This window comes from Phocoena sinus, chromosome 2 (genome assembly GCF_008692025.1).
Source record: "Phocoena sinus isolate mPhoSin1 chromosome 2, mPhoSin1.pri, whole genome shotgun sequence".
Classification (NCBI taxonomy): Eukaryota; Metazoa; Chordata; class Mammalia; order Artiodactyla; family Phocoenidae; genus Phocoena; species Phocoena sinus.
Genome location: NC_045764.1, coordinates 35,911,465 through 35,927,735, shown reverse-complemented (window position 1 = coordinate 35,927,735; position 16,271 = coordinate 35,911,465).

The window sequence follows — 16,271 nt, the reverse complement described above, 5'->3', positions numbered from 1 at the left end:
TTTCACCAGAGAGCTAGAATCCATGAAAAAAGAGTCAGGTGGAGATTCTTGACCTGAAAAGCACTATAACAAATTAATACCTAAACACTTTGTGTTTAATAGCAAATTAGACACAGCAGAACAGACGACTAGTATAACTAGAAGACAAGTCAGTAGATGTCCAAATTGAAATACAGAGAGAACAAAGGACAGAAAATACAGAAAGGAATGTGTCTATTTATCATATGAGACAGAATGAAAAATGGAGTACTAGAAGGAGAACAGAGAATGAGGCAGAACAGTATTTGAAGAAATACTGGCTGGAAATTTCCCAGAGCAAGTGCCCCAAGAAAACCAGGTAGAGCTGCATAATTTTTTGGATCTAGCCTCAGATGTCATGCAAGGATGCAAGGTCATATCCATTGCATTCTATTGGTTACAAACGAGTCACTAAGACCAGTCCAGATTCAAAGAGGGGGGACACAGACCCCCACCTTTTGATGGAGTAATATCTAAGAATTCATGGACATACTTTAAAACCACCACCCTACTAAAACTACACATACCTATATCCTATGACCCAGTCATTCCACTCCTGGGTATATATGCAGCAGGGTACTTATGCCCACCAAAAGAAGTACATGAATGTGCATAGCAGCTTTATTCATAATAAAAGACTAAATAATTACCAATAGTCGAATGGATAAATGGTGGTATATTCATACAATGGATGAAAAAGAGCAAACCCTAATATTGAAATAATATGAATTAATTTCAAAAACATGTTGAGCAGAAGAAGCCAGACATAAAGAATATATTATGATTTCATTTGTATCAAACTTCACCATAGGCAAAACTAATATGCAGGGCTATAGGTCAGAATAGCAGTTAGCTTTTGGGGGGTTGTTGACTGGGAGGGTACATGAGGGAATTTCTGGGGTAACAGAAATGTTCTGTATTTAGTGGTAGTTATAGGGCTGTTGTTCTGGTTATTTATTACTGTGTAACAAACCTGTCCAAAACCTAGCGGCTTAAAACAACAATTATTTCTTTTTTTTCGTTAATCTGCATTGTGGGCAGGGCTTGGCAGGGAAGGCTCTTGTCTCTCCGCCCAGAGTCATCTAGGGTGGCTTGACTGAGGGCTAGAAGATCCACTTCCAAGAAGCCTCACTCACGTGGCTGGCAAGTTGGTGCAGGCTGTTGGCTGGGAGCTCAGTTGGAGTTGAGGGCCCAGGACCTTGGTTTCTCTCCACATGAGCCTCTCCATGTGACTGGGCCTCCTCATAGCATGGTGGTTCCAAGGGCAAGTGGTCTGAAAGAGAGAGAGCCAGGAAAAGACTCTATCTCCTTTTATGACCTAGTCCTGACAGTCACACAGCATATTACCTCCACACTTAGTTTGTTGAGGTGGACACAAAGGCCTGCCCAGGTGCAAAAGGAAGAGACATAGACTCTGCACTTGATGGGGGAGTGGCAAGTCACACTGTGGGAAAGTCACATCGGATTATAGACATTATTAAGTCACCTTTAGAAAATACAATCGGCTATAGGAGTTTACACACGTAAACATTTGTTAGCTTTATACTTGAGACTTGTGTCCTTCACTATCTATAAGTTATATCTCAATAGAAAAGCAAATAATATGTAAAAAACTTGTGAAAGAATATATAAACTTACAAAGATTGACAATTCTTGCCCTTCTTTCATGTACAACCATTCTGTGGGAGTCACCACCATTATCTGTTTGACATGTACACTTTTTTTTAAATGTACACTTTTAAACTTTACCCTGTACACTTGAAAATATTGCCTATCTATCTATCTAATCATCATCATCTATCTATCTAAATCTGTCTATCTATCCATCCATCCATCCATCTATACAGACACGTATACTCCTAAATACAATTTTTTAAAAGATAAAAATGGTATCACATTGCACATATTGTTTTGAAATTTGCTTTTGAAAAAAAGTGAAAACTTAGTACATTGTGGAAATCCTTCCATGCCAGGCAGTTTGGGAGTGGTATGCCTTCAAATGTTCAAAGAATAGATGCTAAATAAATGAGAGCTTAGATGATAGATTTCCAAATTCATATTGTGAAGTTAGCTTAACTCTGATACCAAAATCTAACCAAGAGAACTCACAGAAAAGAAAACTATCAGCCAATCTCATATATGAATATAATATGAAAATCTCAAAGTAACAGCAAATCAAATTTAGCACAAATTAAAAGCATAATTAACCACAACTAAGTAAAATTTATTCACGTAGTAATTCGATAGTTCAATATAAAGAAATGGTACTGGCAATTATCTCTTCAAGTATGGATATCTTGACCCAAGTATCAAAAAGACATCTCCAAATACCCTTTGACACAATAGTTTTCCTCTTGGATATTTATCTGATTCAAATATACTCATTTATTTGTGAAATGACAGAAGTACCTGGATATCATGACAGTTTTATTTGTGTAATAAAAGATTTGAATTTCCATCAAGAGAGAACTGGTTAAATTGTGATATATTCATATAATGGAAGTCATTAGAAAGAATGAGGCAGTATTATATGTACTAATATGGCAGCAATTCAAGTTACATTGTCCAGTGAAAAAGGAAGATTACAAAAATAAAATGAGTTATACAGCTGAAATAATACAAAATTTAGTAGGCATTATAGTGTATAGCAAAAATCCTATGTGACGATGTATTATCCAACTGTTGGCCTTGACCTCTCTCTACCTCGGTTTCCTCATCTGTAAATTTATTATTATATCAATAAAAGTCATATCACAGAGTCAGGAGTGGACCCAGGTTTTAGGGGTCTGAAGCTAATACAATAGTGTGTGGGGGGTGGGGGGGGAGGGGGGGTACTTTTTAAGAAAAATAATGCAAAATCAGATAGAAAACTGGGTTATATGGGTCTTAATTGCACAAGTCTTTCAAACTTTTCTATATGTTTGAAATTATTAGAAAAATTAGTTAGAAAAGTATTTATAATAAGAAAAAAATCATAAGAAATCACACATTTTTAAAAAGCTGACCAATATCACAAACAGCACAAATCCAGAAAATAACATAATCTTTTAAATTAAGTAACTGCCTGAAAAACTTCTATAATACTTTCCTTCTGTAGTTTTGTCTTCAGACTCTTTATCTCTTGACATGAAAATGATTTTGGAACATCATTTTCTAGAGAGAGAACAGAAAAATTATTATGCTTTTCCTCTAACAGGATCAAAAAATTTATTATTGGTTGTTTAGAGAAGTTTTTGCATGTTCAGAACTTGTTACTGATAATATGCACATTCTAAGCATTATTGTGAAACTTGGGAACCTCTCTCTGTTGTTTCTTCTCTCTCTGAGCTGTAACAGACATTTACAGTACTGCTAGATGTTTGTGTCCAACAAACCCAGGAATTCTGATAAATTATATTTTGTGTGATTCCTGTCACAAAAGGCTATGATTAGCTATCATTGTAACCAAAGAATAATCAAGAATATTCCCAAAAAGAGAGAACTTCTTTCTTGACCAGGTATTAATAAAAACCAAATCTTCCATTTGCAATTTTACATTTTGATAGATTGGAAAAATTTCCCACAGAAATCTGTTGTTATTTATTTTTATCCTTGTTTTTTTCCACTGCCCACATACCTCTGGGGCTGGGTCCCAGAAGATCCATTTAAATTGTAATAAGAGTTCTGACTTGTACCTTTGTGTCATGATGCTGGGTAAGTTGGCACAAAAGGCAGTAGAAGTATTCCTGGAAGCTATTCCTACAGTGGGCATCTAGCAAAAGTGACTGATAACCACATAAGGATATCCTACTAAACCTAACTAAATCTATCCCTGACTCAGGTTCTCCTTAAGGCCAGAGGCCGTTCCAATGCCTCCCGGTGACATAGGGAAATTGCGATGGAAGATTTATCAGAACCACCAGAACCAACAGTCATTAACATATCTTATTTTGCAAATTTTACAAAAACATAACATTGTGTGAATATATTGCTAGGGCCCCTCCCAGACTCTTGGATGAGGTTTGTGCAAGTGAAGGGCCCTGAAGCTTAAGCTTCATTAGTTTCATGATAAATCTGCCTCTGCATAGAGTTGATATAAGGCCTAACTGAATTAATATATGGAAAGCATTTAGGACAGCCCAAGTAAGTGCTCAATAAATACTATTTATTATACATTACTGATATAGAAATAGATAGATAAATACAGCAGACTAGCAAGTCCACAAAGAGACTCGATTACATATGTACATTCATTTATTGGAGGTAGATTATATTTCACTCTCTATTCCACAATATACACCTGAAAGAATAAATCTATATATTAAAGAAGACTGATAACAGAGAAGAAAAGAAGAACAACAACAACAAGACAAAAGGAACCACAATAAAGTGCAAGTGAAATGATCTGGTTTTGAGGTGGGGAATTTCTTTTTTTTTTTAGAAATAAAAAAAAATATTTTATTTATTTTTATTTTTGGCTGTGTTGGGTCTTCATTGCTGCACGCGGGCTTTCTCTAGTTTCAGTGAGCAGGGGCTACTCTTCACTGTGGTGCGCGGGCTTCTCGTTGCGATGCCTTCTCTTGCTGTGAAGCATGGGCTCTAGGCGCGTGGGCTTCAGTAGTTGTGGCTCGTGGGCTCAGTAGTTGTGGCTTGCGGGCTCTAGAGCGGAGGCTCGGTAGTTGTGGTGCACGGGCTTCGTCGCTCTGCGGCATGTGGGATCTTCCTGGACCAGGGCTTTAACCTGCATCCCCTGCATTGGCAGGTGGATTCTTAACCACTGTGCCACCAGGGAAGCCCGGGAATTTCTTTTTAAACATAACACCAAGACTAAATCCATAAGATAAAAATACTGGCAGATTTGACTACATAAAAATGTTAAACTTGTGTCCATCTACAAATAAAGCTATTAATATTAAAAGTAAAGAGACAAATGAGGAAAAAATGTTTGTGTAATTTATGACAAAAGGACAGTGTGCTTAATAAATAAAGAGCCCTAACAAATCAATAAGATAATTACCCACTCATCCCCTTCTCATTTATTTATTTATTTATTTATTTATTTTTGGCTGCATTGGGTCTTCATTGCTGTGCACAGGCTTTCTCTAGTTGCGACACGTGGGATCTACACTTCGTTGCGGTGTGCGGGCTTCTCATTGCAGTGGCTTCTCTTGTCGTGGAGCACGGGCTCTAGGCGCGCAGGCTTCAGTAGTTGTGGAGTACAGGCTTCAGTAGTTGTGGCTCGTGGGCTCTAGAGCACAGGCTCAGTAGTTGTGGCGCACGGGCTTAGTTGTTCCGCGGCATGTGGGATCTTCCCAGACCAGGGATCGAACCCATGTCCCCTGCATTGACAGGCAGATTCTTAACCACTGTGCCACCAGGGAAGTCCCTCATCCCCTTTTTTAAATGGAAAAAGGACATGAACAGGGAATGCATAGAAGTATAACCTTTCTGAACAGCGACTCAGAAATGTGTGTTCCAGTTTAAAATCTATGCATCTTTCGTCCCAGCAATTCTACCTATGGTAATTTATCCTGAGGAAATAAGAGCAGAATATAGAACTAAAAACAACAGCAACAACAAGGATATCAAAACATTATAATAAATGTTTAAAATGGAAACACCCAAGACAGATGATTGGTTAGGCAAATTGTGGTACAATCGTATGACAGAATAATAAATATCTATTAAGGAATGTTTATTGGTATGAGAATGTCTTCTCAACCCATAACGCTGAGTGAAAGAGCAGGCTACAGAATAAGATGTAGAGCATACCATTTTGTCCTATGGGCTCAGAGTATACCATTTTGTTTAAAATATCTGTATTACATGTATAACAAAGACAAAATTTATAACCCCTGTTGTTAATCTGATATATTGCAGGGTGATGAGACTGTGAGTGGTTCCCCACACTTTATATTACTTTTCTTATTGGAGATTAAGAAAGAGGTAAAAATATTGTGAGGTTTGACTGCATACAATTATTGAATTGGTTAACTGGTAAGTTATAGCAAGGACACCAGCATGTCTATGTCATAAGATGCAGTTTATTTCTCTGTCTTCCTCTGAAATGCTTTTAGGTATCACCTCTCATTTGACTAAATGCAATTTAATTCAGTTCAACACTCATTGCATACTCCTAGTGAAAGTCACTGGAGATGACATTACAAAGATGACTAGAACATATTACTTTCCTCAAAGAAGCTAATAATTTATTAGGAGGGGGAAACCCACTGGGACCTGCTTCAGCTAGAAATAAAATTTCTTTTTGGATTAAAAAAAAAAAAGCAACAGTAAGGGCAATGTGCCATCCCGTAGACTAAATTCAGCTTATTTATGGAGTTCTTCTTTCTTTGCTTGTCATCGCTTTCTGGAATTCAGCCTAGGAAAGTAACATATGTCACCATGTGTGCTAGTTTATAATTAGAACAAATGTGAGGACTTATAAGAAAAAGAGCTATTGGCTAAGAAACATTTAGTAAAACTCTAGAAAGGGCAGTCAGGAGAAAGAAGAAGGAAGAGTTCTATTTTGGAAATTAATTTAATGCTAAAGAAAGAGAAGACTTTTAAAAAATATAAAAGGCAATTATTATGTCCTTAGGATTTTTATGTTTCAGGAGTGTGTGAAAAAGTAGCTGCTATTGGATTACCCAAAGGATGAGTATTGTGTGTATAAATAGAAGCTAAGGTCAAGAAACTAAAGGCAGAAAAAGACTCACGTGTTCAGCAGAGACTGATAAGCATGTGAAATAAAATCTTTTACTCGTAAGGCTGCAATTATGCCTGTGACCAGAGTTTGAGCTCCAGGGAAGAGGGGAGGGGTAAAAGTCAGAAGGGTCCAAGATCGCCCTTCTTATAAACCTTAAACCAGTCCAAGACTTCACCGGACTTCACTATGATAACATTAACAGCAGAGACTTATTTCTAAGACCTCTGAGCCCATAGGGTAATTTTCTCCCCACACTTCACCTGTTTCCAACTCAGCATTAACACTTTTCAGAAGGATGTGGTTGACCTAAGCCCTAAAAACCACCATCTCCTCCCCATTTAGGGTCAAGAGTTTCTGAGAAGGCTTTCCCAGAGGCATGGCCCCAGGAATTAAAAAGCAGACAGGGGCTTCCCTGGTGGCTCAGTGGTTAAGAATCCGCCTGCCAGTGCAGGGGACACAGGTTTGAGCCCTGGTCAGGAAAGATCCCACATGCCGCGGAGCAACTAAGCCCATGCACCACAACTACTGAGCCTGAGCTCTAGAGCCTGGGAGCCACAGCTACTGAGCCCGTGTGCCACAACTACTGAAGCTGGCAAGCCTAGAGCCCATGCTCTGCAACAAGAGAAGCCACCGCAGTAAGAAGCCTGCACACCGCACTGCAACGAAGAGTAGCCCCCACTCACCACAACTAGAGAAAGCCCGCATGCAATAACAAAGACCCAATGCAGCCAAAAATAAATAAATACATTTAAAAAATAAAAATAATTAAAAAAAAAAAGCAAACAGGTAGAGGGTCACCTCTAGTCTGAAGTAGCTTGATTTCCCACCATCTTTCCATCCCCCTACTGACCTCCTCTAGCCTAGAATTCCCATGTTCTGCTTTCCTGCTCAGGACAGGGCAATTCAGCTTTCATCCTTCTCCACTGTCCTGTCAGCTTTCATGTCCCCTCAGGCTTTAGCAGGGCATGTTTCCCTGAGCACTTCCCCACCCTCCCCGCCTTGAATGTCCCCTCTGTCTTTTCTTGGGCTCCTGTCCCAGCTTCCCTAGGCCAGACTCATTCACCACGGGCTCCACCACTACGCCCCACTGTGCATGGTTGCCAGGGTCTCCACTGAGTGGTGGTGGGTTACCTGGATGCTCAGTGGGTCTGCTGCCTCTTCTTTGTCCTTCTCTGAGGGACTCTGCACTTGACTCTCATCACTAGACGCTCTTCAAGGACAGGGGAGAGAACTGCCTTTTAGTTTACCAAGTCAACTCAATGTGACATAGAGAGGAGTGTAGGGAAACTAGGTTTGTCAATCAAGTAGAAGTCAGGGAACTCTGAGGAGAGTTTCTTTAGATGCCACAACAATACCAATAAGCATATACACACAAGTACCGAGGTTATTGTTTTTGGTAATCACTTTTCTCCTCCCCCCCTTCCCCTTCCTTGTTCTGGCACTACCTCATCACTTATTTTTAACAACTTTCTTGTTCAAATTTTCCATTTTTAATTCACCCTGGTTGCACAGCCACTATGGAGAGTAGTATAGAGGTTCCTTAAAAAACGAAAAATAGAACTACCATGTGACCCAGCAATCCCACTACTGGGCATATACCCTGAGAAAACCATAATTCAGAAAGACACATGCACCCCAATGTTCATTGCAGCACTATTTACAATAGCCAGGTCACGGAAACAACCTAAATGTCCACAGACAAAGGAACGGCTAAAGAAGATGTGGTACATATATTCAGTGGAATATTACTCAGCCATAAAAAGGAATGAAATTGGGTCATTTGCAGAGACGTGGATGGACCTAGAGACTGTCATACAGAGTGAAGCAAGTCAGAAAGAGAAAAACAAATATCATATATTAATGCATATATGTGGAATCTGAAAAAAATTATATAGACCATCTTATTTACAAAGCAGCAGCAGCACAGCACAGGGAGGTCGGCTCAGTGCTTTGTGATAACCTAGAGGGGTGGGATAGGGAGGATGGGAGGGAGGCTCAAGAGGGAGGGGATATGGGGACATGTGTATGCATATGGCTGATTCACTTTGGTGCACAACAGAAACTAACACAGCATTGTGAAGCAATTATACTCCAATAAAGATCTATTAAAAAAAATTGGCACACACACAAAAAAGAAAAGAAATAGAGACACAGGCGTAGAGAACAAATGTATGGATACCAACAGGGAAGGAGGGGTGGGATGAATTGGGAGATTGGGATTGATTTATATACACTATTGATACTATGTATAAAATAGATAACTAATGAGGACCTACTGTATAGCACAGGGAACTCTACTCAGTGCTCTGTGGTGACCTAAATGGGAAGGAAATCTAAAAAAGAGGGGATACATGTAAACATAGAGCTGATTCACTTTGCTGTACAGCAGAAACTAACACAACGTTGTAAAGCAGCTATACTCCAATAAAGTTAAAAAAACAAAAAAGAAGCAGCCAACAGTTTGAAGTGGGATAGCACGAAGTGTAGAGCACACACTCTGGAACCACACGGCCTGGGTTTGAATTCCGGCTCTGCCCCTTACTGATTGTGTGACCTTGGGCAAGTTGCTTAACCTCTGTATGCCTCAGTCTCCTTACCTATAAAATGGGGATTATTACATCTACTTTACAGAGTTGCTACGAAGATACTGTAATAAAGCACTTAAAATACTGCCTGACACATGGTGAGAGCTCTCTTTAAGTGTTTTAAAACAAATATATGTCTTTGAACAAATTAGGGAGAATAAGCATTTGATTAGCAAGTGTTCTGAGACTTTGCAGACCTGAGAATGTCTTGGTGCCTTGTTCTACGAATGACAGCCTTGCTGAGAAAACAATCCTTCGGAATCAACCTCACCCTTGCCTGCTTCCCTACCACCAAGCCCTGTAGATGCGGTTCCATTGCATCTAGGCTTGACCGGGTCCTCAGAAGAAGTAAAGGCAATCTGACTTGAATTCAAGAAAGCCATCCCTGCTGGGAAAACCTGCAAACTATTTGCAGTTGAAACAACCATGTCGCAGTCTCTGACTTAAATAAATTTTTGTTTTTACTTTTTATTGTGGAAGATTTCAAATCTACATAAAAATGAGAGGATTCTTGGCAATTTTAATAAGGACTCTATTTATGTATAAACTCATCTTTTCCCTCTCAAATTACCTTTATATCTTTAGTTATTGACTGTTGAGGGTTGGAAAATCTTCCTGGAGTTTCCTGAGGTCTGGAGTTCAGATGCTATTTTCTGTTGTCTAGGAGTTCTGTGATAAATGCTGTGGAAAGCCTGGATCTAAATTCTGGCTAGATCAGTTACTAATTATGGCTTTATTTATTTATTATTATTATTTTTTCTTTGCGGTATGCAGGCCTCTCACTGTTGTGGCCTCTCCCGTTGCGGAGCACAGGCTCCAGAGCGCAGGCTTAGCGGCCATGGCTCATGGGCCCAGCCGCTCCGCGGCATGTGGGACCTTCCCGGACCGGGGCACAAACCCATGTCCCCAGCATCGGCAGGCAGACTCTCAACCACTGCGCCACCAGGGAAGCCCAATTATGGCTTTATTAATTTTCTCTACACATTTCTTCATTTTTCAAGCAACGTTCACGTCTTTAGATTATTGTATGGGATAAATTAGTTAATACTGTATCTCTGCAAATCCAGGACACCAGTGATTATAAGAACATATTTTATATACTACTAAGAAACAAACAAGGCTTCCAATTAAACTAATACACAATGAATTTTTTATCACCTAAGATTCTTGTTTTATACTTATTGAAAGAATTCTCTCAGACTTATTTAGAAATATATATTTATCATTTACCACTTTGATAGGATTTCATTAGTATTTTCTATTTGACTAAACCTGTAGTTTTATTTTTTTCTCAGCTGAATGACACATATCAGTTATAAGATGCATTCTGATTTTAGAGCTGTTAAAATGGGAAGAAAATATACATTTAGAATTGATTAAATACAGTATATGTAAACCTTTCTGCTTACAATAGGAGTTCAGTGATTTTCTCCAGTTTTGTTTTGTTTTGTTTTACTGTACATTTTTCTTTTGGAGTTCTTTTACGTTCTGACTGATTTTCTACTGTGTCAAGTTTTACTTCCACTGCTTCTAATAGTGACTTTAAGTAGTCTGGTATTAATTTTTACAATAATTTTAAAACTTGTCTGTTGTTCTTGGATATATGTCCTCTTTTAATGCTTTCACAGCTCATGAACCTCACATGATATGAAAAAAATCCATTCCAGATCTAAATGTAAAAGGACCAAAAAAGAAATTCTTATAGCAGAAAACAAAGGAGAAGATATTGGAGCAGGCAAAATTTTTTTAAAAAGGAAATATAAAGCACTTTACCCATCAAATAAAGTTAATGAATTGGCCTATATTAAAATTAAGAACTTCTGTTTATCAAAAGATACAAATTAAGAGAATGAAAAAATCAAGCTACAGATTGCAAAAGATATTTGCCATACATTCTGACAAAGGACTGTCATCCAAAATGTGTAAATTGATAAGAGAAAGGAAGCCAATTGAATAAAAAATGGGCAAGAGGCCTTCCGTGGTGGCGTAGTGGTTAAGAACCTGCCCGCCAGTTCAGGGGACACAGGTTTGAGCCCTGGTCCAGGAAGATCCCACATGCTGCAAAGCAACTAAGCCCGTGTGCCACAGCTACTGAGCCTGCGCTCTAGAGCTTGCGAGCCACAACTACTGAGCCTGCGTGCCACAACTACTGAAGCCCGCGTGCCTAGAACCCGTGCTCCGCAACAAGAAAAGCCACCGCAATGAGAAGCCCGCACACCACAACAAAGAGTAGCCTCCGCTCGCCACAACTAGAGAAAGCTCACATGCAGCAACAAAGACCCAACGCAGCCAAAAATAAATAAATAAATAAAATGTTTTAAAAAGGGGCAAGAGACTTGAATAGGCACTTCATTAATGAGGTTACGCCAAGAAGCACACAAAAAGTTGTTCAACATCATCATCATCAAGGAAATGCAAACTAACACCATAATGAGATACAGCTATACCAGGACCTCAATGGCTAAAAATTAAATGGCTGACAATAACAAGTGCTGATAAGGATGCAGAACAATCAGAATGTTCATAGTCTCCTGATGGGAGTGTAACTTGACACAACCATTTTGAAACATTATTTGGCATCGTCTCCTAAAGATGAATATACACATAATCTATGACCCAGAGATTCCACTCTTAGGGATATTCCCAACAGAAATATGTACATATGTTCACCAAAAGACATGCCCAAGAATGTTCATAGGAGTACAATTTGTAATAAATGAAAACTAGAGAGCACCCAAGTGTTCATCTTCAATGGACAGAAATGTAAATTGTGACATATTATCACAATGGAAATCTACACAGAATGAACTGATACAAGAGCATAGATGAATCCTGCAAACATAATATTGAATAAAAGGAGCCAAACTCCAAAGAGTACATACTGTGTAATCCTGCATATGTAAAGTTCAAAAACAAGAAACTAATCTGTGGTGTTATAAGTCAAGGTATGAAAATGATGTGAGGCAGTCTTCTGGGTGCTGTTGATGTTTTATTTCCAGATCTGGGTATTGCAGAAGTGTAGACCCACTTTTGAAAATTCACTGAACTATATACTCTTAGGATTTGTGCACCTTTTGGTGTGTGTGTTAGACTTTGAGTTGCCAGAAAAATGTTGAAGATTTGTTCTCCAAATTGTTACGTTTCTTCTGGATGATTTAGTCAAGAAGTTTTCCTTAGGCTCTTACTGCTTTTTACTGTCATCATCCTTAGATTAGTTTTTGCTTGTTTACATATTGGTGACGATATTTTTGCACACAATAAATGGATGTATTTTATTTCCCTCTTAAATAATGTTCCCATGCAGGCTTCCCTAAGACAGGAGGCTTATCTTCCCAGAGCAGGAAAGAGTGACTATTTAGATTGGTCTAAAATTAGGGTGGCCAGAGAAAAGATGCAGTGTTCATTCCTGAGCCTCTTTTAGCCCCCTCGGAATGTAGAATTGAGAGCCAGCAGCCCTGCCATGGATCTGCTGCGGGGTGGTGGTGGTGGTGAGGTGACCCCACTGCCTGGACCTCCTGGTCAGGGGCTAGATGGACAATGTGGTAGCGCCCATGGCTCAGTGAAAGCTCAGTGGAGCCCATGGCTCAGTGAAAGCTACGGTGGGGTCAAGCCAGCTGGAGAGCAGCCCTCAGGCTCTGAGCAAGATAAATAAAACTAGGTTACAGGTTAGAGCAACTGCAGGGGTCAGCTGTGGACACCAGAAGCCAGGGCTAAGGCCAGCTGCGCCTCAGTGGTCACCAGCCCCCACAGAGCAAAGGGCCAGCACGAGGCCACGATATCTTGAGGTCACCAGGGCCCCTTCCCTGTACCCAAGTGCTACCTTAGAGATAAGCTGGAGGAGAAGGGTGGAATCTGACAGATTGAGTTGTTTTGACTCTGAAGCAGCCTTACTAAAAGGGATTGGTCCCATTTCTGACTGGGACTAATTGTACTAGAACGGACTAAAATACATGTTTCCGTGCCACCTAATCAGTGGGACCCAGTAGGGTCGGATTGCTTAAAGATAAATAAAAGAGCTACATTTCTTTGGCACTTCTGAGTATAGTGCAACGAAATTTGCAGCCCTCTTTCTCTTTTATTTTTTCTTGATTTTACCAACTTGTAAACTTTTGTTGCTGGAAATAGTTCATTTTAGGAATTTTTCTAGCTACTTGAATAGAATTTGAAGAGAAAGCTCCTGGCATTGCTACTCTCCACAATCATCCCTTTATTTATTAGTAAAACAATTTTATAGTTTCTCTTACCTTTCCATTCTATTCATCATGCAACCATCTATCTACCCACCCAAACAGTAACCATTTTTTGGAGCCATGTTCCAGGTATTGAGCTAGAAGATGAATGACAGTCCTTTGCTATCAGGTTTTGAATACAGAGGGTAAGCAGATAGCCAACACTGTTCCAGTTTCACCTTTCCACACATCCACACAGGCTTGTTTTCACTTTTGGTGTCTAGGCATATTAATTGCCAGGAATTGTTGAAAGTACTGGGTTTCTGAGTCTTATGACCCGTTGGCAATCATCTTTAAGAGCTTCCTTGCTTTGTAGTATGTCAAGATGTACATCTGCTGCCCTAGACCTGGAATCAGCCGTTTCTCTAAGGAGCCTCGGTTCCCTTTAATAGGAAATATATTTAGAAACCAGAATCTGGCCTCTAAGGAAGCTCATTTCTTCAGGATTGGTCATTATTTCTAGTTCTTTTCAGTGGACAGAGATGAGATGAAGAATATTAGGGGAGGAACAGATTTTAGAGGGTAAAGGAAAACTAATTTTTCTCAGTCATTTTTCTATTATCAATCATAGATTATTATTTTTGACTATAAATACATACATCTGTTCTAAGTACCTTTATTTATAGTTTTAAATTCCCCTTTGAATTCATTCACTTAGGATAATTTACTCTTGTAGGTTTATTAGGACCGAGGGCAGGAACACTCAAGTGTCTTAATTATTTCCTGAGTCTATATACAGGACCAGCTATGTAATTTGCCATCCCATAAAAAATGAAAATGGGGGCCTTGGTTCAAACAGCAGTAAATAAGTTCCACAAAGGTACTAAAATAAAAAGCTTTTCTCTTTTGTTCACTGTCTCTCCCTCCCCGATCCTCCCTCCACCTGTCCTGGTGTTTCTAATTTGCTATTTAATGTCAGGTTCCCCTGGGCCCAGGGCTACTGGCAGGCTGAGTGCAGACCTCACAGGCTCCCTAGGGGGCAGTCTCCTTGGCAGCAGGCATGCACGGGGCACAGCAGCTGCCAGGTTCCCTTCCCTGGCGAGACCAGCAATGTCCCCTTCCCATAGGCCAGTTGCCCTCACCCACAGGAATGGGAGAACCTCAAAGGTATTGCAATCTTCGTGCCAGGACGTGGTAGGTATCTAGATTTGGGGAGGGGTGAGAGGTTTGCCCCGAGGCCAGGGTGTTTCTACTCTGGGGTGAGGTCAGCTGCCTGAGCCACCACCGAGTGCACTGTGCCCAACTCTGATCCTTCCCATGCCCTAGCCAAGGCTCCCACCAGGAACGAGGGTGTCAGTGGTTGCTGGGCAGGAAGGCAGGCCAGGTAAGGCCCAACGCACCAAGGTCGGGGGAGTGGGTGGCTCAAGCTGGTCCCTGGGAGGCAGGGAGTCATCAGAAGTGGGGGACAGTGCATGAGCCAAGGCTCCAAGCCTCTGGTGCATGCCCCATTGTCCCACTGGATTTCACTTATGAAACACAAATTCAAAGATTAAATTCTTAAGAACTTCATGATGGCGACTACAGAGCATTAAACCCCAAATGTGGGGCTCTTCAGAGCACAGGGCTCTGTGTGCCTCCACTGGTCCTGTGCCCATGAAGTGGTCCCACCCTGTTTCAGCAGCAATTTTATAAATATGCCTGGGGCCCCTGGGGTTCTTGGAGATCCTTTCAGGGGATCTGTGAGGTCAAAACTACTTTCATAATAACAGGAGGACAATACTTGCCTTTTTCACTCTCATTCTCTCAGGAGTGTACAGTGAGGTTTTCCAAAGGCTGCCTGACAGTGTGATCCTGTAACAGATTGAATTCAGAAGCAGAGAATTCAGCTGTCTTCTATTAAGTCAGACATTAAAGAGATTTTCAAAAATGTAAAACAATACTATTCGTCTCACTAATTTCTATTGTAGAAAATATAGTTATTTTAAATAAAAATGTTGCCTGTAATTACTTTAAATTTTTAATATTTATTTCTATATAGTCCTTTTTGTTGTTATTTTTAAGCGAATGAAGATATTTAAAATTTTCCAGTTTAAATTTCCAACACAACAAATATCGATAGATAGACCCACATAAACAAAAGCTGTTGGGGTGCTCAATACTTTCTTTAATGAATAAATTTTAAAAACTGAAGTAAAATTCATGACACAAAATTAACCATTTTAAAGTGCATAATTTGGTGGCATTTAGTCCACTGTGTTGTGCGACCATGACCTCTATTTAGTTCTAAGACATTTTCTTTCATCACCTCAAATGGAAACTCTGTACTCATTAAACAGTCACTCTCCATTCTTCCCTCCCCTCAGGCCCTGGTAACTGCTAGTCTGCTTTCTGTCTCTATGGATTTGCCTATTTTGGACGTTTCATATAAACGGAATTATCCAATCTGTGACCTTCCTTTCACTTATCATAATGTTTTTGAGGTTCACCCACACGATAGCATGTATCAGCACTTCATTCCTTTTTATGATTGAATAATGTTCCATTGTATGATATGACATATTTTGTTTATTCATTCATCATTTGATGGATATTTGGGTTGTTTCCACCTTTCAGCTACTGTGAACATTCATGTACAAGTATTTCTTGGAATACATGTTTTTAATTTCTTGGGGTATGATACCTAAGAGTAGAATTTCTGGGTCAAATGATAATTTTATGTTTACTGTTTTGAGGAAGTGACAAAGTGGTGACTTTTTTGTTTGTTTTTTTGACAAAGTGTTTTTTACAGCAGCTGCATCATTTTATAGTCCCATC